Raw genomic sequence first — 26,813 nt, 5'->3', positions numbered from 1 at the left:
TTGATTATAGAAAGAAATACAAAAGGTAAATGTAAACAAGCCTGGAGTGTGAAGATTTTTCTGCATGGAATGATTTGATTTTAAAATATTTTGAGGTCTTAGTATCTTGGTTTCTTTAGCTTGATAGGAACAATTAACTTTTTAAAAAAAAATCCTTTGAAGAATTAGAACACTCTCAGATTTAGAATGTTCCTTGCTTCTTTTTTTTTAAATAGAAAATCTGGGAGCCAGTTATCAAAACTATGCTTTTATAAAAGCTCACCCTGTCACCTTGTTTTCTAGTCCTTGACAGTTGTCTGATCAGAGTTGGGTGGCCTTTGGCACATCTCTTCATCTCACTGAGCCTTGGTCATATGTAAAGCTCAGGGGGTCTCGAATGTCCATTCTAGTCCTAAAGTTGTGTGACTGACTCCAAGGTGGGAATGGAGAGGGGTTATTATGGAAGAGGTACAGTGAAAGGGGAAGGATTGCAGGATACGACCCAAGAAGCTGATTCTTCTTAAAACTGATTAAATCCTAGGACAACTTTTTCTCAGTCTGTGCTTGGAAGTAAATACATATTTATTCCCAAAATATCTTCCTATTATTCCAGCCTGTAAACATATTTGCCAGATTTATAGAGGTCTCCCAAGTATCAAAAAAAGTCACATATAGGAAGGATTTTAAAAGTGACAGATTGTAGCAAATATAGAACCAAGGCATTTTTGCCTTTGTCTCATGACTGTCGTGGAATCCTTGCACATGGATTGAATTGCTTTTAAGTAGGCAGTAAACAGTAACATGAAACAGAAATGCTGTGACAATGGCTGGGTTAGGCCTCTCGTTTCCCAGTTTCTGAGCTGAGAGCTAGGAGAGGGTGGGGCTGCTCAATAATCCACAAGTACCGTGTGTGCGCGTGTGTGTGTAGCTAAATCGAACTTAAGCCATTCAAGTTTCTGTATCTTTCTCTTTCATTTGTTACCTTCTTGAGTGTCCACTATCTGTTGGGCACTGGTGCTATGTGCTCAGGGAGGAAGCAGTTACTAAGAAAATAATCACACCAACACATAGATGATGATGAATCATGAAAATGCTAAGAAGGACAATGAAGGCTATAAGGAGAAACTAAAACAGGGTCCCTCATTTAGATTATGGAATCAATGAAAGGCCCCTCTGAGGAAGCAGCATGAGGCAGGAGCAGGGGGTAGACAGGAAGAAATTTCAGACAGAGGGACAGACTGAGCCTGAGGTAACGAACAGCTAGGGGGAGTTACAAACAGACAAACAAACAAACAAACAGAACCACATCCAGCCCCGAGAGAAAAACAGCAGGGAACAGGGCTGGAAGGCTCGCAGGCCTCACAGACCTTGATTGGGACTTTTAATTTGAACACATTATTATTCTTACTGTTTTATATCTTACTAATTAGGGCTCTAACACATCTGGCTTGTGTTTTTAAAGTCTTCCCCTGGCTGCTCTGAGAATTTGTCTGGAGGAAATACGGGAGGTTTGTTTGTATTTGCTGTAACAGTGCACGGACGACTGAGGGTGGCTTGAATTGTCGTAAAGGAGCTGGGGACAAGTGGGCAGATTTCTGATGCATTTTGAGGGTAAGAATAACCAGAACAATGACACAATGACAAAGTAAACTTTGTCTTCGCTATGCTGGAAGACTCTGGAAAGACAGAAGGGCATTCTTCCATTTCCACTCAGAGAACAGGCCTTTCCGCGTGGCAGCAGGCCAGCTGAGGCACTTCGGAGGACTATTGGGGGAGGCAGGGGAGGTGGGGGAGGACTGGGATCTCTCATGACTTGAAGATGGCGGAGGTGAGTGGTTTTATTCAATGTGTATTTTATTTCAAATAGATATGGTAGGGGCCAAGTTCTGCTGTCACAGGGCTGCCTGGAGACCGACAGACCTTTGATGGAGGCCACTGTGAAGCCAGTGTGATGAGCCCTGACGCAGGGCCCCTGACTCCAGCTTTCCACATAGAGCAGAGGCAGCTGCATGCCAGTGGACACAAGCTTGGACAGCCGGCACTTCGCCGACAGACTGAAATTTCTAGTCAGGGTGCCATCTCTTCTCAGCCGTTTCTATTCTCCTGCCATCTCTGGGAGGGAGAGGGTCTCTTACACATTGCTGAGATGCAACTTCTCATGACTGGAGGGTGGAGGCCTATTTATCAGATTAAAAATAAAGAAATGCATACAAGTATATCTATTCTCATTCACATACCTAACACTTCTGGCATCTTCAGCAAAAACCAGACATTCATTGTTCATGTTAATGATGTTAGTGGTGGACAGCAGGCAGTTTTTAGAACAGGATTGGCAAGTAAAATTTGAGAAAATGTTACTGAAAAGGGACTGTGCTGGAGTAAACATGGAGACAGCTGGAGAGCAGGTGGCTCTCTTCACATCTGGGAGCCACGGAAAACAATGGTAAAAGAGGCATTCCATCTGGTTCCAGCCCTCAGCCAAATGCTATATAGGCCCTGCTTCTCGTCCCATCTTCCAACACGAGACCAAAACAGACAGGCCTTCAGCACAGACGAGAACGGGAAAGGCAGACCAAAGGCCTCGCCATTAGTGGATCAGGGCAGAGGTCCCGGTTCACTCCGTACGTCATGGCCCAGGGGGTCCAGCCCCATCCCTTTGGCTTTCTCAAATAATTCAGAACACATGTTGGTGGGAATATGCGTTGTTTAACCTTTCTTGAGGGCAGAGCCGGGGGTATCTCTAAATAACCTTAAAATGTACATCTCCTCCCCTCTCCTCACTGGAAATGAATCAATCACAATCTTCACTCATGACCTACACAAGGTCTTCTTTTGCCTCCTTGTTTACTTGTTTGTGATAAATCCTTAGAATGCGCCACCCAGAACAAATGCTCAGACATTAATGATAACTGATGTTCAACCGTAAGGCCTGTGGATTTTGTCCTTCTGGGTCTCTCCGCTCTGAGGTAGCCTGAATCTCATATTCATCATCATCTAAATGCTTTCTCTTTTATATAGATTTCTGTGTAGCATTTGTATTTCTAAAATTTAATTTTTGTTCTCTATGTATATTTGTGTACATACATATATATGTGTATTTAATCTTTATGAATTTATTTTTTATTTACTAATATATTGTTGAGCTATCCATAGTGTCTCATGATACTCTGATGAGCTCATTGTGGCATCTGACTAATGTCACATTTTATACAGTGAACCTCATCCATGCCTTCTCCTTTTGATAGGCATCTGGGCTGTGTTCAGTTTTTACTGGCTTAACCCAAACATCCCAATAGGAAGTAGTCAAAAGGTCTGACCAAGCACTTCAAACGAGAGAAAATACGTATGTGGCTAACAAAAATATAAACGATGTTGAACGTCAACAGAGATCAGGAAATGTAAATCATGATTTTAATAAAATAGCATTTTATGATCATTTGATGATAAACATGAAAAGGTCTGGGAAAAAATAGGCATCAGAGAGGCTGCAAATCCACAGTATCACTTACACATTATTGGGGTAGTTCGAGTTGATGCAACAATTTCAGAAACAGTTTTCATTCTCTCTTAAAGGAGAGCACTCATCTACCCCATGCCTAGGGTGACTATCTATGTACATTGCCTAAACCAAGACACCTGTGAGAGTAAAAAGAGGCAGTGACAGCTAATTCCTGGGTCAGCAGGAATTAATTGGGACTGACTTGGGAAACCAGAGACATGGCTCTTTGTGCGAGACCTGGAAAGTCCACTCCCCGGAGACAAACGTTGCATCTGTCCAGAGGCGTTCACAGCAGCCTTATTCATGGGAACAAAATCCTGTGCACAGCCTTTCACTCAGCAAATGCAATATCTAGGAACTTATTGTTTGGAAAGGATACTGGCTAAGAACAAATATTTATCTGCTAGGTCATTCATCAAATACTCCTATAATACTGAAAACCTGGAAACTACCCAAATATTGACAGTTCAGGCTTGGAGAAATGATTGTGGTACCTTCATAAAATGGGTTATTAAGCAGTCAGTTGAGATTAACTGTATATATAAAGAGACCAGGAGGATGCATTTTACAAAATTCATAGTAGATGTAAGTGGCTTCCTAGGAAACATTTAATTTTTTAGTTTGCTTCTCCATATTATTATGCTTCCCTACAAAATCATTTATGTCCTTATTTATTTACAAGTGAAAAAGAGAAGCAAACCAAATGAAAAACAAATCCTGCCACAGCAGAGTGCTGTTTGTGCTAGAAGCTGTTCTGTTATTGATGCTCTGTTATATGTCATTTTATCCAGTGTGCCCCGGACAGGCAGCTTTCCTTACACTTTGCTCACCTCACTAAACAAAAGTTTCTTCTGCATCCCTGAAAGGTTATCTCTCTTGGTCAACACACCACTGCTTAGGTGGCCACGGACATGAGTGAGTTCACTGTCATGGTCTGGCTCCTTAACTGCAATCACTCAGCGACCCACTGAGAGTGTCCTAATGCCGTAAGTGCTGTGAAGAGAGTGTGAAGAGGCTACTGATTATGCGGATTAGAAACTTCTGGAAGGGAAAAACTTAACTTTTCAAGGACTTTGGGGCTTGGTTCCTTATCAGAGAAGAGATATTTACCTGAGGAGCTGGAGTCAGTTTGCTTTCGTGGTCAGGAAGGAGGCAGCTGGAGCCTGCCTGGAGTCAAAGGGCAGCAGACCGAGCCGTCATGCTCTGCAGCAGGAGCCTCTCGCTGGCCAGTCTCCAAATGGACAGTTGTGTCTATTCCTGACAGGGGAAGCTGAATATTCAGGGCTGTGCTGCAAGGCCTTCAGAATTAGGAAAACTGAGGGTCCAGCCTATTTCTAAGCAGGAACAAACATTAGGAAGCTAAACTTCTACCTCCTGGTAGCTGACTGAGCTGAAAGACCTCTGAGGTGATGGTAAGATCCAGAGTGGTTTGAAGCCTCCAGCCAGCCTCCTCACCCCACCCCACTAAGCACCTCAAGCTCATGGGGACACTACAGCAGCTATCCCAGTGATGGAACTGCATTCCAAAGTTCTGACGTGGCTTTGGCCAATAAACTCTGGCCAGATCATGGACTTCACCATATGGAAATGGTGATCATCAAAGAGGTCATGTTTCCGAGATCTTTCAGGGACTCAGTCTTGCATTGTTCAGGTGGCAAAAGTAAGGGTCAAACAAAAATGCTCAAGGCACATGGCCCCAGGGACAGTAGCTTGGCCAACTTTGGCACAACTAGCGGTCATCACTACCATACTAAACACTGTTTATTGATGCATTCCCTATGTGAGGCAGACACTGTATGCATTATAAGTATATAATACACATTGTCTCATGTAATTCTTTTTTTTTTTTTTCTTTTGGAGGTCCTGGGGATATAACACAAAACCTTGTGCATGCTAAGCACGCAGTCTACCACTAAGTATTACCCTCCCCTCTCTCATGCAATTCTTAACAAGAATTACTTACAAGGTAAGCTACTATCACTACCATTTTACACATGAGAAAACTGCATCTCCGAAAGGTTAAATAACTTTCCCAAGTCCACAACCCTAGTAAAGAAATTTGAGCTCAGGACCATCTGAACCCAAAGCTTACTCTCATTCACTATAGTTCATGGCTTCCTATGTGGATATGGCAGAGAATTTCTTTCTCTTTTTTAAATAGAGAACATACTTATACGCACTTAGAGCAAAACTGTTTTGTTCTTAATAGCCTTTAAAATCATCCAGACAGGAAAATATATGCTAAATGTGTAACCAAATATGAATGGTGTGTCCTTAATTGTTGGTTGACCAGATGACTACCTAATTCCCATAGAAAGTATATTATTACAGCTTCTAAGAAAGAGAACTAATCAGGAGTTCTACTGAAGACAACAATCTTTTCTTCAAAGGAACTCCTAATCTGATGCCAGGAATCTCATAGAACCTTGAACTACAGGCATAATTTGTTGTTTAGCAGAACCCTCTTTGGTTGCGAGGAGCATTGCTTTGTTCAAGGCTTTGTTCTAAAACCTGCAGCAATGACTGGGAAGAATAAAGCTCAGTTTGCAAAAGAGTCAAAGAGGGATTCGATGTGTAAATTTTGGTGTTCCTTTCTCAACAATTTGACTCCAGCGAGGGGAAGAACCTAACGTAGCTCTCATAACGACACTTTTCTGCCCACAATCTTGCAATGCTTTCCCTCTGCCAACAAGGGAAGAAGATTTTTTTTTTTTTTTTTTTTTTTACTGAGCATCTACTATGTGTCTGCTGAATGCTTTCCCATAAGTTATCCTTTTAATCTTTAAAGCATCCCTATGGGATATGTTTATTCATTCCATTTTACCACCTTACCTCAGTCTTTTTTTCAGAGAGAAAGAATAATAGGTAGATAGATTGCAGAAGGAAACAAGAGAAGAAACAGTTAAGTGTCTTAGAGGGGCCTTTTCACTTAGAGAGTGTCGCATTAATGTCATTTAAAATAATGTTTACATATCTTTTCTCTTCCTGGACTTTTTTTTTTTTTTTTAACCTTTAGAGGATGAAGGCCTTGACATTAAATAGCAGGACTGATGTCCACAAATTCCAGGTCGACTTCCGATCTGGACCAAGTCTATCACAATGTCAGTCTTTTAGTTTTCTGTCAGAGGAGGCAAACCACACAGATCTAACCCCATGGCACTCATAGGACACAAAATAACGCCTTTTCAAAGCATTACTTTGGAATGATATTAAAACAGAAAAGGCATAATGATTCTCTACGCCTGGCAATTTCTCTGCCTGAGTTTCTTTCTCTTATTCTTTAACCACATTTAAAGTTAAAATATCTAATCCACTCTCTTCCGGGGGATCAGTGGCCTGCTCAGATCAAAATGCATGAAGTGATCATATTGGTTTAAGTGAGGAGCCTATTAGTGACCAGGAGTTTTGGCTCATTTTCTGTTCTTGCTTCCATTCCAGTCTTCGCCAGATTAGAGGATTCCTAACCATCTATTTCTAGTATACTTACTGAAAAATTTACTGTTTTATTCTCAAAGGTTTATTTTGGGAGCCTACAAAGTCTACATTTATTTTAAAATTGTAGAAAAAGAAGTATTTCATGTATCTTCAACTTGATGTTTTATCTTAGAGAAATATGCAGTAGGGCTGGATCCACCCCAGAATAGCCTGGGTGGGCTGCCAGTGGCTCTGCCCTGGGATGGTACTTTCTTCTGGGCTGTGTCTGCGGAATGACTTTCCTTTCTCCCCTGGGGGCCTATATCTTCTTGGAGACGAGGTGGGCCAGAAGGGAAATGGAAAGTTCAGAAGCTCGGGCCACCAGCCATGTCTTTGGAAATGGATGGAAGCAAATTGAGCACTGTGGTTCCAGCTTGGAAGTGCTTTATTCAGTGGCATGTACTCAGCCACGGTCACACACCATCAAAAGTCAGGAGAAGAGTCTGTGGATGACTCAGTGTGGAAAGCCCTTACTTGCAGCCTTTGAAACTCAAGTGCAGAAAAGTATCCAAAGAGAAAGAAGAATCTTCAACATATAAGGATCATTTGATTTTAAAATATCTGCACTCTAAAGAAATTCTGTTAGCATAGCCTGCTATAGAGAACACGATAAATACCCACAGTGGTGAGTTATTGAGCTGTTTAGAGAACATATCCATCTTGAGTAACTCAAAGCCATGAGGATAAGACTTTCTTGGAGTTTCTCAGGTTACATGTGGAGTTCCTAAAGGCCAAGTAGCTCATCTCAGGTAGACAACATAAATACCAAGAAAACAGGAGGACTATGATATTCCTAAGGAATGAGGGAAGCAGCCAATTCTTGAAGCGTGATACCCTGATAGGTTTTGTCCTTGTCTTCTCTGTGCTGATTCACATGAGGTCATTGGTTCCACCCAGTGTGGATGCGATCCACTGACACCAGACATCAAAGGTCACTGATCTATTCATATCTTTTCTTCTGGTCCCAGGAAAACTCTTAATGATGTTTACTTCCACTCTTTTCTTTATTCTATTTCTGAGCATCTCTCTAGGGAGACTCTGACTGGGTATGGAACTCTGGCTTGGTTTGGGAAGTTCTTTGAGATGGGAAAGAATGTGTCAAATATCAGCTAACCATCTTGTAGGGCAGTGGTTCTCAGAGTTTGGTCTCTACACCAGCAGTATCAACATCACCTGAGAACTTGCTGGAAATACAAATTCTTAGGTATCACCTCAGACCCAGGTGAATCAGAAACTCTAGGTTGTGGGTCAGCACTGCATGCTTTAAGAAGCCCTCCAAGTGATTCTGAGACCACTGCTGCATACCTGTGAATGCTCTTATATGAAAGCTAGTAATGGGAGAAACAATCACATGTGACACGGCCTTGTTGAAACGTTCTGTTCTGCCAGGTAATGTGCTTTTTCCCCTCTGTTCTTGATCAGGTACTGCCAGGTTATTCCTAATGAAACAAAACCTGAAGTTTCATAACATGGGAATGTGAGGGCTTAGTGCTATTTAAAATAGTACGTGAGAATCCTGCCCCAGTAGTTTACAGGCTCCAGGAGGCAAGTCATGCAATTATCTCTGCAAAGGCCAACTTCAGACACTTAGACGAGCCACTTCCCATTCATCATTTGAATCAGCACATTCTGCTAATAATATCACAAAGGTGTCATCGGACCATTCCCTCAAACAAAATGTGTCTTTATTGAGCACATTACTAAAGCACAGAGAGGGTGTCTCCTTGGGTTTTATTTATACCATACTATGAAATCTTAGATGAGCCAGTACCGTGGAAAATGTCCATAGAAGGTAATTATCGGGAGAGATTTGTGGAGACTGTGGTTTGCTTGATTGAGACTCCACAGGTCTCCTTAATCTTAAATAGGCTGTTGTGATTCAGTCTCTGACTTGAGCCTGGGGGGCACTGCTCAGCGTCTGTCTTTACACAACCACTGGTTATCCCTGGTGCACTGGGTATAGCAGGCTAGTCTTTCTGATGTAGAAGCATGTGCAAGACGTAGAGCTGGAGGAGTATTTAGATATTGCCTAGACCTACTATTTAGAGACCTACACAGAAGATGCATGTCCCTGGACCTACAGCAGTTAAACACTCAACACCATTTTCACATTGTATTATAGTCTACTAGGCTGTCATCACTACTAAACTGTGAGATCTTTGAGAGCACAGACTTCATTTTAATCATCTTTGAATCTCTGATAACTAGCATAGTGTCTGGTGTGCCATAGATTCTTAAAAATTTTCATTTCTAATGAATATATGAACCTTGAATTTAACCTCTGGACTTGCTTGTAGGTTCTCTAAGATAAGGCACTGAAATGATCAGCATTTATTAGAATAGGCATCTGGGTTTCTATCTGGAAACCTGATTAGGTAGTTTATTCCACCTATTTATTAAACATAGAATTATAATATCTTAGATTTTGAAGGGACCCTTAGATTGTCTGGTAATGATATCTTTGCTCACTTTGCACATTTTTTTAGAATGACAAATTGTAGCCCAGGCAAGACTTCTTACTGGGTGGTGGGGCCTGGGCCAGTACACAAATGCCCAAAGTCAGTGCAGCTGCCCCTCAACTGATGCTCTATCATAACCTCTCAGTTTAAGCCATTTTCACAACTCAGACCTAAATTTTTGAAAGGAACAAGGGTATTTTTAGTAAGCCACTTTTTTTTCAGACAGGTCAAACATAGTCCAGAATTGTAAAATCTAGGATTTTAGAGAGGGCCTTAGAGATTATTGGTCCAACATCCTAACCCAGACAAGGATCTCCTCTATAAACTCCCTGATAGAATGACATTTAGTCACTGTTTAAAATTCTTCACTAGTGGGAATGTCAGTAGCCTATTTTTGAACAAATCTAACTGACACAAAATTCGTCCTTTTATTTAAAAGAAAGAAGCGTTGCCGAACATTTTGATGCACCGCATGCTGACATCTAGAACTGCACAGCATGAATCTAGTACTTCTTCATGGCAGTTGTTCCTGAATCCAAATGTAATTTTCATCATCAACATCCATCTCTTGTCCAAGCAAAACATTCCTTGAGTTGTTCTTCAAAAGACAGGGTTTCCAGAACCACTATCATTCTGGTTGCCCTTCTCTGACTATCCTCCAATTTGCCAATATCCCAATTTAGATGTAAAACCCAAAACTAAATATTTTAGATGTGGTCTCATGGGTAGAGAATGCAATAGAATTTGCTTCCTTTTTTTGTGTGTCCTACATTTTTGTTAAGGAAGTTTAGAATTGTATTAATTTCTTTGCTTCACTACTTGCTTCTTGTTGTGTTTTAGGTCAGTTAAAAACTCCAGGTCTTTTTTTGAGTGGGGAAGAAAAGATTCTTATTACATTCAGTATTCATAAATACATTCCAGAGGGATTAAAAGTGTACATGTAAAAAATAAGAAGAGTACTAGAAGAAAATATTATATTTTATTTGGAGATTTGAGAAGATATTTTAAGCATGACTTTCAAAGACATAAGTCATGTACAAAATATTGCTATATTTTGTTAACTATAATTTATAACTTCAATATGGAAGAATCATAAATAATATTAAAAAGTTGGAAACCAAGAAATACGTTTATAAAATATATAACAGGGATTTAATAGACCTAATATCAGTTTTTTAACTTAAAAAATATTAGAGGGGAGGAGGTAACAAGTTGTATTTATTACTATTTTTTAATTATTGTTTTTTCAGCGGAGATGCTGGGGATTGAACCCAGGATCACACGCTTGCTAAGCATACACTCTACCTCTGACCTGTACTCGCCTCCCAATAGACTTAATATCAAATAACATCTTGTGAATCAACTGAAATAGACAAAAGAAAAAAGGCCATGAATCATAGAGTAACAAAGAAAGAAATAAAATGGCCCACAAACATGATGAAATGTTCCAACAAACTAGCTTCCAAATGTGCTGGCAAACTTAGACTGGTAATAATGAAAATAGCCAATATCCTGTGTAGAAAAGTATCTGGCAGAGCTGGGCTTCTCATACACAGCTGGTGGGACTGTATCTTTGTGTCACTTATTTTAGGATAACTTGGAAATGATAATAAAAGCCCAATAAAGCAATAGCCTTTCTTCCTATGATATTATTGTCCTAAATTCATTCTAAGTAAAATATTAAAGATGTGACAAAGAATGTCATTATAGCATTAATTATCACATAATGGGAATAATAAAGTTCTAACAGTAGGGGATTGGTTGAGTAATGAGTTCAATGTCTGAAATTATAAAATTGATGTTGTAGAAACACATTTACTTCAAAATATAATGAAGTGAGCCAATATGTTACAAAATAGAGTGGTGGCATTTTTACAATTTTTGTGTATATGATACATGTGTACTAAAGATCTGGGAGTTAACTTACCACAAACACATCTCATCTTTGTACTCAGAAATATCAGTTTTATCAATCAAAATAGGTTAGGTTTTGTTGCAGTAAAAAATAGTCTCCAAATCACAGTGACTTAATGCAACAGCCAAATCTTAACAACAAGCGATGGGTTCTGGCTTGTGCTGCAAACCGACAAAGGTCACAAGAGAGGGGGTCTGCTCATCAGATCCACTCAGAGACATAGGCAGATGGAGGCTCCAGAAGCTTCCATTGTCACGGAGGCAGAAATTAAAGATGGGACAACTTGCACACACTGCATGACACTTTTGCTATTTTGTTGTTAGAAGGAAATCACAAAGCCATGTCTTACTTCAAAGGGAGTCAGGAACTGTAAGCTTACAGTGAGCTCGGAAAGAGAGCTACAGTTTTTGTGGACAGTTCTGATGACTCTCACACTGACAATTTTTCCTTCCATTTGCTTGTTTGTATTTTCTGATTTTTCTAAATCAACATATAGAATATTGGATGAATAAAAATTACTTCCTACACATGTGTCCTTAATTGTAAGTTCATGGGATGTTGGCAATGAAATTTATTGCCAGTTAAAATATCTTTCAATCTTGATCTTGATTTTATTAACCAACACATTTTCCCTCCCAGTTTGGTGCTTTTGGCAGTTTTGAGAAGTATCATCTAAATTATCATCATCATAATACCAGGCAGAGTGAGCATTATGACACGTGAGAGAGCTCCTTCCAAAGGACATGGATCTACTAAATCATTTCCTTTAATAGGTTTGTTCAATCAACTCTGAATCTACCCCATTGTGCTTTCATATAGTCCTCAGTTTACCATCTGGTTCTTAGTGATATGATAACAAACTTTGTCAAATGTCTTACTGAGATAAAAGTTCCTTTTTGGTATTCAACTGATGTAGTGTTTTCAGTTTGACAAAACTTGATTTTAACCAACTTCTTTGGGACAAAGTCAAGAAATTCTGACCCAACAGCCTGCGAATCGGCGATTTAATGCTCTAGACTCTTGCTCAGGATCAACAGCAAGCTTGTTCGTCTCTCTATCAGGGTCACTTTTCTGTCCCTGGAGTGCAGGTGTGTTCAAAGTCATGCATGCTTCCCTCAAACAGATTTCTCTCCCTGGGAGCTTCCTGATTGATCTGCAAGTTTTTTCTGAATAATCTGGACCTGAAGACCTGAACACACTTGAAGGAGATGTTTTGTCTTATCTCTTAACCTTGCTCCTGCTTCAGTTTCCTCCTAGCAATGCTTGTTCTATTCTTTCCTTTTTAAAAACCGGTCACTACTAAGAAAAATAGAAGTAAACTCAAAAGCAAAGTGGACATTTTAGATGAAATTGCCCACTGAGGTGACCCATTTCAGGGAGAAGTACTCTAAGCACAGGTAATCAAGGGTGTCTCTCCTACTAACACCCAGTAGAGCATCTGCACATACTCATTGCCAGGCTCCAGGAAGCGCCTTCTGAACAGTAAGGATTTTCCCATGACCTTGAAGTTGAAGCCACAGACCTCAGAACTCCCGCAAGCACAGTTTCTAGAAATAAACACGTAAAACGAGAATTCTCAAAATTCTGAAGTACAGAGGGCTTTGGAATTTTAGAAAGTTCTGTCCTGGAATGGCCCCTGGGGACAGAGGAAGGAAAAGCAGATAGGATCTAAGAAGAAAAACAAAAAATAAAACTGGAAGTAAGACAAGCTCATATGTAACATGAGGTTAATGTGTAAAGACTAATTCAAACTAAACAATAATAGCAAATAGATATTGATATAGATCCCTAAAAAAGAGGAGACCATGCATAGAAATATTTCAAAATTTCTCTTCTCTCTGAATAGGCGGAGAACAAAACCAAAGCTCTAGATATCACCTCACGTGTGCTAAGCACTTGTTCTAAATGGTGCGGAAAGCAGAGAGCGTCATTGCCCTCACCATCGATCAGAAAGACAGACAAATCACTGAGCAGGAGCAGACATGTCATACGTCGTCTGCCAGGATCAGCACTTGGAGCTACGGAAGCTGTAGCAGGAATTCACCTAGTTTAAAGGCGGGTGGGGAGACCCAGGGGAAGGCTGTTTGGCATAAATGATGTTTACATTGAAACCAAAAAGATAAGCAAGAATTTGCTGCAGTGAAGAGGAGGGTGGAGAGCAATCCAGATTGAGGAATAATGAAAATAAAAACTTAAATTCAATTAATTCTAAAAGCTTGAACTTGAGCTCTTGAACTCAAAGAGCAGTCAGCATTTCTGCGGACACATGCAGGTATAGAGCATCTCTCCTTTTCCTCCCTCTCACTTTCCATTTTGCAACTGGGGACCACGAGCTGTGAGACTAGATCAAGGTTTGACGCAGTTGCCAGGAAACTAGCATCCTTTCCAAGACCGGTTATTTAACTGGGAGTAATAGGTTTCATGTTTATCTAAGGCCATTTTCAGTAGAAATCTGAACACTTGCTATCAAGTGCAAAGTCAGTCCTTGCCTATCTCCACATTCTATTATTATCGTCATTTGGATGCTAGGAGCGACTTTTAGCTTTATAGTTTGTCTCTCTCCTTCAAATCCTCTCACCACCCCTTGGTCCTGGCCTCGGATCCTGTCCCATTCCTGAGATACTAAATCAGTAAACAGAGATTTTGCCTGAGGGAGCTAGAACTAAGCCATTTTCTCTTTGTTTGATAAATTCAAAATAGGAGATTGCGACACAGCCCTTTGTCCGGAGTAGCTTGGTGCTATAAGGGGTACTGCCACTGTCTGCATCCACCACCGCAGACTTCAAACACAAGGGACTGCATTTCTTCTGCACTAAGGGGGGTGTTTGCGCCATTTGAGAAAACCTTGCAAAGCTCTCTTGATTCTTTTCTAGATTAAATATAAAAACCCTCAGAACTTCCATGCCTAAGAATTTGAGAGTTGAGAGTGTGGGGAGAAAGAAATGCACCTGCAGAGCAGAAGCTGAAGAGAATTGCTTTCAACTGAATCATTTTGGGTAAGTTACTGATCATTTTCATCATCACATGAGCCCAGCCCTTTTGTGAGTGTCCACCTTTGAAAGATTCAATTGTGATTTGACAAAAATACTTCAAAAGCTAAAGCAAAGCTGCTTAGAAGAATGGGCTCTTGGGAAGAGAGCATTGTTATTGGGGAGTCCTGATAAAACTCCCAAATTAAGTTCAGTATTGGGGCAAAACATGGGTATTCCAAACTCTTCCTGCCTTAGGAGGGCACTTGATATGCAATTTGTTACAAAACTAGGAAGAAAAGGGAAAAGATACAAAAGGATGAGAGGCATGTGGGCTGGAGCTGTGGGCAGGAAGCTTTCCTGGGAGTGTCCAAAGAGGCTTGGGTGTGAGAAAAGCAGATGGAGAGAAGTAAGGAAATGAAAAAGAAGTGATCACCATGATCAATGGATTCCCTTGATCATTCTTCAGAAATAAGTAAAGAAGTTCTATTTTGAAATTGTTTTAGCAACTAGACTTTTATTTACTTGTGGTATCACTGTCACCAGGCCACAGGATATCAGCTTGAATCATAAAAGCTGAAAAATGACTTCAGAGCAAATTCCATACATTAAGATGATGACAGAGATAATGCCAGTGGAAGGACTCCAAGTAACTACACAAATGTAAAGGATGATAATCATTTATTCATTGATCAAGTGAAATCATTCATTCTACTGTATGTTATAGCGCTATGCTTGGCCCAGAGCGGGGACCAAGATTCAGTATGCCGTAGGGGACAGAACTTGACTCACACTCAATTAATTTACCCACGTGTAAGAACACATACTAGCATCCCTTGTAGATTTGGTCTCTACCTCTGATGCTATTGCTGAGTTGGACCCCACCCTCTTGCCGTCAAAGCTACAAGTCTGCCCCGGCCCACTGTGATTTACCTGAAGAATCTCGGTGACATGAGAGTTTGGAGCAACCTGAGTCAGGACTATGAATGTGCTTTTCCTTCAGTATGATGCTCTTCAATCTGATTCTGAGACACTGTGGCTTTTAGTAATGTGTACTATGAAGCCAACGTGTAAGAACTAACTGTGACAAATATCTGACTTACAAATAAACTTTCGGCCCACATCTCATAAACTAGACACACGTCAGAGCCCTTGGCTCATGGCTCCACCTATAAAACCTACAGAATGGACGGGGCACTAGCCCCTAAACGTGGGGCCACACAACCCTGTCCGTCACTGGCCACAGCTGATTGCGCTCCTTGCCCTAAGTATTCCAACATCGGGGATGGCTGCGGACCTATGTAGCTGAGGCAAAAGATGATCTGAGCCAGAGCTTTTTTAAGCATAGAGACCTTGGGAGCCTGAGAACTTGCAGGGACGTAATCAGGGAAAACTGAAACAGAAATGTCATATTGCATAGCAGTGGTTCTCAGAGTGTGGTCCCCAGACCAACAGCATCAGTATCACCCAGAAACTTGGTAGTGCTTCCTAAGACTTACTGAATCATAAACTCTGGGACTAGGGCTTCATAATCTGAGTTTTAAAAGCTCTTTCAAGTGATTCTGATGCCATTAAAGTTTGAGAACCACTATTGGAGGAGTAGCCAAAGAGAGGTTGCATGAGTGGCCTGATGGACACAGTGAATGCAAAGGTGAGTCACTAAGGAACTCCGTGTGAGCAAAAGAGAACTGCAGAGGGATAAAAGTGGATCTGATGATGGAAGAGAATCAAGGAGAAAGCATGATCTCCATAAACTTCTCAGTTATAGGTTTTGCCCAGGTCTGTCTACAAAACTGTCATGTTTTCTTTAGGGATTCAGAATGGATCTTGGGTTTCTTAGGCCCAAACTGGCCTGTCTTGAGTCCTGGGTAGTAAGCAGAGATGCTCTGTACAGGATATCCTAAGGCCATGGACACCATGGTGAGGGTGGAAGTGCATTTCACACGAGAGCTTGAATTGTCTCAATTTCACTGAAATCGGTCAATTGCAGTGTTCTAGGAAGGACAACTTCAGCCCTGAAGCTGGGTTGGACCCTGGAATATTTCCCGGAACCCTCAGTATGGCCCAGTGAGGTGGATGTGTAATAGTTATCTGTGTTAGCTGACTAGGGTTCCCGTAATAAAGTACCACAAACTGGGTGGCTTAAACAACAGAAATTTACTGTCTTACAGTTTTGGGGGTCGACTTCTGAAGTTAAGGAGCTAGCAAAGTTGGCTCCTTCTGAGGGCTGTCCCATCCTTCTCTCCTTGGCTTGTAGGTGACCGCTTTCATGTTCACGTGGTGTTTTCTCGGTCTGGGGGTCTGTGTCTAAATTTCCCCATTCTGTAAGGACACTAGTCACATCAGCTTAGGCCCACCCTGGTAGCCTGATTTTAACTTCATTACTTTTGTTAAGTCCCTGTCTCCAAATAAGGTCCCATTCAGGGCTACTGTGAGTTTGAACTTCAACATATGAATTGGCGGTGGGTGGGGGGACCTAATTCAGCCCATGACAGTATATCTGTTTTCAAAATGAGAGGCTATGGGACTCCTTCAAGGAAGCAGGTTGGTTGTGAAGGCAGGCGAACTGAGCGCTCTCCCCAAGATTGTGCTGACTCCGGCGCTTATAAAACACACTTTGTAGGGCTTGTCAAATGGTCTTGATTTGCCAAAAGCTAGTCTGTTTACCAGGAAAAAGGGAGGGCAGTGATGTAAAAGAACATGTAACATCTACATTATGGGAAAAACACGTGTTTCACATCTGAAACTAGTTAAAGGATTTAGCACCCATGATTTTTCCCCAGTCGAATAGTGCCATATATTTCTTTGGAGGGGGATCAGATGAATTCAGCTGACGTGATAGGGCTCCTAATTCTTTTCTATTGTGTTAAACAGATGGCATCAAACAAAAAGTGGAGAGTATGACGCATATGGAATTATCACAAGCCAGCATCCTTTAGAAGGAAAAAGAAATACAGCACATAATTGAAGGAAATCTCATAGAGATGAACAGAGAATGAAAGAACTGTTTCTAGAGATCTGCAACCAAAGTGCCTTTGGCCACTTTGTTCTTCTAAATATTCACATTTGAGAGAAGACTGGTCTGATTTATGATACAGTACTAACTGTCGCTTTGTGAGAAAACAAGAGAAAAGAAATACCATAAACTGAGTCTAAAGTTTAGAGCTGAAGATTAATTTCAAGTGATATTCTGCATGATTTGCATTGTTTTATAAGACAAAAAGAACATAAATCCTTATTTAAGAAATCATGTTGGTTCCGTTTCAGTAATTGACTCCTTATTTGTGCGACGTAGTGGAGATCTCCTTCACTAGCAGATACAGCTTTCACTCGCAAGCAGCCCTGTCTTCATAGAGGACTCATTTTCTCAGAACTTCTGTGACGAATGCTGCTGTCTTCTCCCAAAGCCCTTCTGTCTGGGCTTCCCGTATGTCCGCGTGGGACTGACTCTCGGCTTGCCTTTCTGTCGTCTCTTTTTTATGCTGTGTGGTGGCTCTTCCTCTTTTGGCTCTTAAACTGTGCACACTTTTCCAAATTTTCTTAGCTTGACTATAAGCTTTTTTAGGCTAAGAATCTGTCTTATTTCCTTAGCAACATACAAGCATATCTTGTTTACTTATGCTTCACAGATACAATGTGGGTTTTTTTGTTTTTGTTTTGTTTTGTTTTTTTAATAAAATGAAGGTTTGTGGCAACCCTGTGTTAAGCAAGTCTCTCAGTGCCATTTTTCCAACATTTGCTCACTTTGGATATCTGTGTCATGTCTGGGGTATTCAAACCCTCCACCAATAAAAAGATTATAACTTGCTGAAGGCTCAGATGATGGTTAGCATTTTTTAGTAATACAGTATTTTTAAATTAATGTACGTACATTTTTTGGAGACATAACGCATACTCTAGGCTACAATATAGTGTAAATGTAACCTTTACATGCACTGGGAAACCAAAAAAACAGAAAAAAAGTCATGTGACTTGTTTCATTGTAATATTCACTTTATTTTGGTGATCTGGAACCAAACCCGTAATATCTCCAAGACTTAAATGTCTTCAGCCTCTTCGGACAGAATGTATTTCTCTCTTCTTTTCCTGAGAAAGACCAGGAAGGAGCAAGCACAATAATTACCGCTGGCTCCAGGGCCAGTTGCCAAACCTAAAGGAAACGCATACTGTTAAATTTCCCCACGGCCGAGGCCAGGTGAAGTTCGTGTGCAACATCCAGGGTGAACCGTGATTACTTTACACTCTTAACACTGACCTGGATTCTTCAAGTTCCACATCCAGGTAGATGAATCATTACAAATCCCTTCCTTCACATCTTTCAGTTTCTAAGTTAAGTTGCAGTTGATTCAGTATTTTGGTAAAGAAAGAGTCACCCTCAGGAAGGTGGACTTTTGGGGGATGCTGATGGGAGATCCCCACTGGATCAACCTGGAGGGTGAGACATAACTGTAGGAATGTGCACTCAGATAGGAATTTAATATTTGGCATATAAAATAGATATCAGAGCCTATAAATCAGAGATACTTTGGAAATATGTTACAAGAGTAGAAAGGGACTTCCCATACATTGAAATGTTGTCCTATGGGCCGTACTAAAGAAAGACTTTGCTTTTCTATCTTCCTTTTCCTGTTTCCTCTCCTCCCCCCCTAGTCCCACTTAATTGACTAACAGAGACTTAGACTAGGACTCCGCAAAGTTTACATAATAAAGGGGATTCTTGCCCAGATCCATTTGGACTCCAACTGTATAGGTAATTCCCCAGTCCACAACTAAATAACACCAGATCTTCAAGAACACCGTCTCAAATAGCAGTTCTCAGGATTCCTCATTCTAGTTACTCACAAGCGTCAGCCCGGGAGCTTGCTCTGTGCTGGACACTATGCTTAAAGATCTCCTGCCTTTGGCATTGCTTTGGGGGAGCTCACTCTCTCTGAAAAAGAGCTAAATGCATTCCAAAACTTGCACCAGCGGCTTTGAGAATTCTGGGCTAATTTTACAGCAAAGCAGTGAGGTGTATTTAAACATCTTAATTGAGAAATGAGTGCCCATTTTCATAAACTCAACACAGATTCTGGGCAACAAAGTGTAAACATAAATGCAGTTGTAGAAAAATATAAGAATGCTGCTGATTTATACACTAAAGAAAAACATATTTAAAATAATTATTCTCTGGATCGAACCTCAAGCCAAAATTTCATTATATCCCGTTCTATAATTACATTTCTGGGTCATTCTACTCAACTTTCCTTTTTATTTAACCTTCCAAATAAACCAGATTCCATGCACGTGAATTGCATGACATTTAAAAAATGTACAATTAGAGGACTATCTGGGAGAGGCTGCCAAAAACCTGGATTAGCTATCGTGGGGAGTTTCCAAAGTCCTCTTCTAACATCGTTTCTGCTATCAGAGTGCTTGGGGCTGCATCCAATTCAGATCACACCTCAGCACCCATACTCTGCATCTTCCCACTCTTCATGACTCACTCAGTACATGCCCTTCTATGATTCTCTTCCATGGTTACTCACCTTTTTAATCCATGGAGAGAAACTGTCTCGACTAACTACATTAGACCAGGCTTCTTGAGGTTTTTTTTCTAAGGGTGTGGACCAGCCAGGCACCTGGCAAAATGATAGGTCAAGTCATCTCCCTTTGATCTGTCTGCTCTTTGCTTTCATTTATATATGATGAAGATGATGATGACGACGACGACGACGACGATGATGATGATATCTACTAATAAGGTTATAGGGAAGTTGACACGTCTGTAAAGTCACCAGAGCAGCGCCCTGCAATAGTCATTTTTCGATAACTGATACCTATGGTTGTCAACATTATTAGCAATTCTTATGATAAAGCTCTTATACTGTCTTTAAATCACACATAATACTATTAAATATAAATATCTGAATTTGGCTCCCCTGTTTCTGCAACTCATTCCTTGTGGCGTGTCTCTCACATCAGACACAGGTGGAAACCAATGCATTGAAAGTATTTTCTTGTTTCAGGGCCATCGTGTTTGGTTTCTCAGCAGCACAGAGGCTTGACAAGCAGGGGACTGAAGCCACACCCGAGCTGTGGAGTTGATAAAAGAGCTGGATAATGAAAATATTTCTCTTAGGGCTGGGTTTGGCAAGACCCTCTGTTTAAATTAAAAACACCATGATGTTTGGGTCCAGTAAACTGAATGTTCTTTGCAATAAAGAGAAGTTAACATGATAAAGAATGTGCCAGAGTTAGGATATACACATGACTAGAATTATTTCAGGTCAACTTTATTTCAGCTTTTTGGGGGGAAGAAAACAGGAAAAAAAAAAAAAAACCATGAAAACCAGCCCAAGCCCCGCAGCAGTGCCCTTTCCCAGGACCCTGTGTTTCTTCTCACATTTCTAGTCCTGGCACTTCTTCAGTCAGCACATCTCGAACCAGATGTGCCAAGACACTGGGTGCTTTCATCTCCAGCATTTTCCTGTCTGATCTCCATCAGTTTCCTGGACCTAGAATGTTGATTGGCCCCAGAACTTGTGATCAAACTCATTTGCTTCCTTCTGACTTTATCAATTTCCTAAACCACTAAACCATCCCTGAAGTGTCACTCGTCAGAGGGTAACTCTGCAGCCTCACAGCATGTTTGGAGAAGCACCCGGTGGGAAATGCATTTCTAGAGCTCAGCAGCCAGATGCCTCTCAGTGTCTCCCAGAGCCCCCCTGAGAGCTCTGAGAGCACTCAGAAGGGAGGGAGGGGAGACAGCCAGGAAGGCACTCCCCCAGGCACTGGCTTTCTCTTCTCTCCTGAGTCTGCAGTCCCTGTGCACTCGGAGAAGCAACAGTGCAAAGGGCCTCACCATCAAGGTGCCATCAACAGTTGTTCCTAGACCTTGGCTAAACTGAGGGGTCACTTTCCTACTGAATACAGTCAGCCCTCCGTATCTGCGGGTTCCTCATTGGAGGATTCAAACAACCCTGGGTCAGAAGCATTCGGAAAAAATTCCAGAAAGTTTCAAAAAGCAAACTTGAATTTGCCAGGCACCAGTAAGTATTTACATAGTATTTACATTGCAGTAGGTATTGTAAGTAATCTAGAGATGATTTAAAGTCTACAAGAAGGTGTGCGTACCTTATGTGCAAATACCACACTATTTTATAAAAGGAGCTTGAGCCACCCGAGGGGACCGCATATGCCAGAGGCCTGTTCCGCATGAAATTTCTGCTGGGGAAGGCCTTTTCTACCTCCCCACTCAAGAATCCTGACCAAGATCTTTCACCCAAGTGTGGACGCCAATGGTGAGATCTGTGTCAACGTGCTCAAGAGGGACTGGACAGCTGAGCTGGGAATGTGGCATGTGTTGATGACCATCAAGTGCCTGCTGATCCACCCTAACCCCAAGTCGCTGCCTGCTCTTGGAGGGCGTTGAGGGGTACCCCTCCAGCTGCGCCTGCACGCAGAGATCCATGGGCTTGCAGGTGGGCTCAGAAGCTGGAGGGCTGAGGGCCAGCGTGGCTGCAGCCTCCTGCACCCACCCCATGGCCCTTGGGGGCCAGTGAGGGGCCAGGGGTCCCATGGCCAAGAAGCACGCAGGCAAGTGAGGTAAGAAGCTGGCAGCAAAGGGAAATAAGGACAAGAAGCGGGCGTTGAGGGAGTGTAGTGGGCTCTCATCCATCCCTCCCTCCCTCTCCCACACTCCCCCCACCTGACCCCAACTCTGTCTCTAAATTATTTAAATTGTGACTGGGGTGGGGAAGGGCACAGGGTTACTGGGACCTGAATGTGTTTTTCTAAATAAATTTGGAAAAGAAAAAAAAAAAGGTTATGTGCAAATACCACACCACTGTATCAAAGGAACTTGAGCAGCCCGAAGGACACAATGGATGAAAATATTCCTGGAACCAATCTTTCCACGGATACCTAGGGATGACTGGATATATAAACTACACTAAACACTATTTTCACTTTTTTTCTCTACTTAGGCCCGTTTGGCTCCTTCTGGCTACCCTATCCACTGTTAAGCATAGCTTTTCCACTGAGGAGTGAATGGAGGGTGGATAATCAAATTTCTGACTCAAGAGATGGTGGTGGCAGCATTTGTAATGAAACCCTACTGGTTTTTGTTTTTGTTTGGTTTTCATTTTTTAATTTTGTATTGAAGTGTAGTTGATTTACAATGTTAGTTTCAGGTGTACAGCAATGTGATTCAGTTATACATATACACACACATATATGCATTTTCTTTTTAGATTCTTTTCCATGAAACGCTACTGTTGTAGGATATTAGGGATAAAGCTAAAGATCCAACAAGACCTGGCCTGATATTAAACCCGTTCTGCAATAAATCTCAGTAACTTACTAACAACAAGCAGAAACCCTTTGCTTTGCTAATTTTCTGATAAGGAAAGCAGCTAGGTTTATTTATTTACGCAACAAAGGTTTATTAAGCAGGCACTCTGCCAGGCAAGAGATATATAAAGGCATAAAAATAATAAGCTCTTGTCTCTGACTGAAGGAGAAATTCAGGTAAACAGTTCATGATAATCCAATGGTACATACGATCTTCGAAGTGCAGCAGAAAACATCAGGGTGCAGAAACACATTTTGCAAAGATACCAGGAGTCAAGAAAAACCCTATCTAAAATCCAGCTTTCTAGAAAGGCTGATTTTATCAGTCCTCGAGGGACCCTCAAGTACATACTGGGACCCGTATGCACAGAACCCTGGGCTGTCCTCGTGTGCATTTGGGTCACACTGTGGAGCTCATACTTTAATGTGCATGGAAGGCACCTGGGAAACTTGATAAAAATGAGATTCCTGAGTTCCCACGCCAAGAATTTCTGATTATGTTGGTTTGGAGCAGAGCCTGGGGCACCGTTAATTTTATTTAACAAGCTTTGCTGGTGTTTGGGCTAAAAGTAGTTCTCGGACTATACTGAGAATAACACTGTCAGAGCATTGAACTTCCTGCTGTCTTCTTGTATCAAGGACTCATCTCGGACCTTTACAAATTTAAGTCTTGTAGTGAAAAAAAAATAGCTTCTTACCTGTTTACTGCATTGTTTGCTTCTATGCTTAAGCCCAGGAAAAATATGCTGGGAATCAGAAGCGTTTGGTTTGCATGAGTGGGATGAAGAGAGGAGGGCTCCTTGGCCTCATCCAAGAGCTCTCATCTCTCTGCATTCCTCATACACCCCACCCCCCTCCAGGGGAGCAGACCTGTGGGGCTGTGGAGGGAGTGTGTGGGGAGGGGCTCTGGGAGGTGTTTCATTTATGAAATCCTGTCTTTCCCTGAAGTATGTGTATATATAAGGCAAAAGTTCTCAGGGTAGAGGTAAGCCCTTTGATGAAGAAAGCTACCCTGGATGTTCTCTGGAGGGAACTTTTACCTGTGAATTTGAACCAAGAAAAATGCTAACTTAAATGAAAAAGAGATGTTAGACTTGGCTGGGTTCCTGGCACAAACTTTATAAGAAGCATGTCATTCCCAGTGTCGAGCTAGGACCAGGCTGATCTAATCGCCCATCAGCCCACAGAACAGACAGCAGACGGAGCTCTAAAAAGCTTTCCAGCTTTGAGGTTAACCCACCGACACAGACACCTGCATTCTTCATCACTTATATGCTACACCCTTTCATGGGTTTACTCTTCTACCTCTTTTCTTCCTTCTAATCCTTCTCTTTTCCCCTCCCTCCCTTAAAAAAAAAACTTTCTTTTACTATAAAGATAATTTATTTTTAAAAAAATCTATCAGAAGTATTGAATTAAATCCTTTTGAAAATACAACTTGTAGAAATTTCCAGTATCATATTGGAAAAGACTTTCTTCTGACCAGGGTCTCCTTTTAATAATAATAATAATAAACAATTAATAAGTAATAATAATGTAGATTTTGAGCCTTTTAAAGTATATTTATTGTCCTTGGCAATGTGAATAGTTCAAATAAGAGAGAAGTACTGAATTCTCATGATGATGGTGGCCTTCTTTGTTAGTAGAGCATTTATCTTTTTTCAGGGATGAGGGTATCTGATACCAAATTCAAAGGGTCATTTGTTAAAATGCACAAAGTTAAAAAAAAACACTTAACATGAAAGAAAAATTATCTTTATAAAAAAGATGGCTAATCATTATGTTTGAGGCAGGTAAAACCAAATTCAAGGATGACTTTTGGGATTAGGAGATGTTTTCTGAGGAGAAACGTTTCCTTTCTGTTATGAACTGAATTATATTCCCCCAAAGGTGTTGAATTCCCAGCACCTGTGGTGTAGGTGATTATTTGGAAATAGTTCTTTGCAGATGGTCAAGTTAAGATGAGGTTATTAAGGTGTACCCTAATCCAGTGTGACTGATGTCACTATAAAAGGGGGCCTGTGGACAGAGACAGACATGCACCTGGGGAGAATGCCATGGGAAGACGAGGAAGAAATCAGGGTGATGCACCGTAGGCCAAGGAACACGAAAGATTAGCAGCAAACCCCTGGAAGCCAAGGAGATAGGCATGGAAAAGATTCTCCCTCAACCCTCAGAAGGAACCAATCTGCCTAAACCTTGATCTTGAAAATCTAGCCTCCAGAAATGTGAGACAAAATTTCTGTTGTTTAAGCCACCCAGTCTGTGATCCTTGGTTACAGTAGCCATAACAAACGGATACATTTACCTCACACAGCATCTTCTTCCTCAAGGCCCTGGATTGCCAAGACCCTGGTCTGAATGGGTTGAGCTGTTCCAGAACTGCCATCAAAAAAAGAGATCTCCGCACACAGGTGTGTGATGGGCCCTGCAGGAAGGTTCTGGGTGCCTTGAGGCTGTTGGGCTCCATTTCTTTGCTCACCCACACCAAGCCCCCTTGCCAACCTTTGCCCTGGCTTACTGGATTTGTGTCAATAACTGTTTGATCTCTTGGCTCTAGGTGCTCAGATCCTTGACCGGCCCACTGGGACCAGGAGTTTTATTATTGCCTCCCTTTGCTTTTCTTCCAGGAGGCGCCTCACAGCATATACTGGCAAGTTCCTGGATTGAGATGTCAGATTTTTACTAGGTTTCCAATTCTATCTTTGTGATGTAAGAACCATGTAATATTGGCAAGTCACTTTGTATCTCTGAATAAGTTTTTCCATTTGTGAAATGGGTACAGTAACATAAGTTCTGTCATAGTAGTCCTATAATAGCATAAGCTAAAGTATTTTGTACATTGTACCCTGGGTTTTTTTAGTCTTATAACCTGTTGTGTGTGTGTGTGAGTGCGCGCACACGCGCGCAAGCGCAAGTGTGCTGAGCGAAAAGAATTGTTATTTCTGGGGAAAAAATAGTATTAAAGTCATAGAATCTCAGAGGACAGCCACTTAATTTGCATTAAAATAGTAACAGATAAATGTCGAACTAAATTCATAGTCTTACTAATTGGTAATCACTAAGGAAAAGGATTCCCAAATATATACACACACTGGGAAAACAGGAGAAAAAACAAAGATCTAAATACTTCTGAGGGATGACAAATGTTTCCTCAGACAGAGTTTCTACATCCCAAAGGAGACTGGTATCTGGAAAAAAACATTGATGATGTAATGAGAACCTTTCCCAGAGGAAGCACCTTCTACTGAGGAAAACATAAGCCTCTGGTTGCAACCAGTGATTTTCAACTGTGTGGCTCTGGTCTGTCTTTCTCATTACCTCAGTTTTCCGCTTATGAATTGATGATTCTTCTTCTTTCTCTAAAATACTATATAGGAATACTGAAAAGTGAGGTAAGTTCTGTAAAATTCTATAAGAGGCTAAAAAAAAATAAAATAACTAGAATTCAGTCATAGATTTCATGGGTTAATTTATCTTTATCTTCTAAACTGCTGAGATACTGTGGCAATCACTAGTCAAACAGACCCAACCCGGCAGTGTTCTTAATCTCTGTCTCTGTAAACATCTGTGTTTCATCAGTTTACATCCATCTGCCCAAACACTTACTGGAACAGAGCAGCTAAGGATCATACAGCTTCGAGATGGAATGAAACACAGGGGGTTGATGGGAAACATACTAAAGCAGCAGGCTGTGGACAGCATTGCTCATCCAGAATCCTAAGAGTCTACCATCAGTTTCCACAAGTGCATTTTTCAGCCTGGGACATCCCGGAGACGAGGAATCCCATTCTTTAACATCCTTGCCCCTGATGTTGAACATGCCTCAGTGCCATTGGCACTTTGGCTGTTATGGGGAATATATTGATAGGACTCCAACAAAATCTTAATTGAGAGCTACAAAATGTTCAAATTGGGGAAAGGCAGATGATGAATAGTTGATTGGCAGTGGCTCGTGAGATAAAAGAGCTTGTCTTTATCATCTCGGGGATGTCGGAATATGGGGAGGACAGCTTAGCTGAGCAAGGATTTGGACTGAAGTGAAAATATTTATTTGGGCATTGGGCTCCCTCCTAGGCTGCTGGCCCTAAGAATTTGGACTGGCTTCCCCATCCTCCTTTCAGCCTAGGTGCTTGGTTGAGGAACTTCAAGGGAACACGTTTTTCTCTCTTCCATAGGCTGAG

The 26,813-nt window shown here is 41.3% G+C and overlaps 1 protein-coding gene and 1 pseudogene across 19 annotated transcripts in view; one reads left to right on the top strand and one right to left on the bottom strand.

The window, feature by feature from the left end:
- The window catches only part of PHLDB2 (pleckstrin homology like domain family B member 2), a 207,479-nt gene that overhangs the window by 154,601 nt on the left and 26,065 nt on the right, over positions 1–26,813 (bottom strand). The gene's annotated exons all lie outside the window — the stretch shown is intronic.
- LOC123613071 (ubiquitin-conjugating enzyme E2 S pseudogene) lies at positions 19,995–26,625 on the top strand (annotated as a pseudogene).

Source organism: Camelus bactrianus, chromosome 1, assembly GCF_048773025.1.
Source record: "Camelus bactrianus isolate YW-2024 breed Bactrian camel chromosome 1, ASM4877302v1, whole genome shotgun sequence".
NCBI classification, from domain to species: domain Eukaryota; kingdom Metazoa; phylum Chordata; class Mammalia; order Artiodactyla; family Camelidae; genus Camelus; species Camelus bactrianus.
Note: the sequence above shows the minus strand (reverse complement) of the source record. Positions and strands in the feature narration are given on the sequence as shown.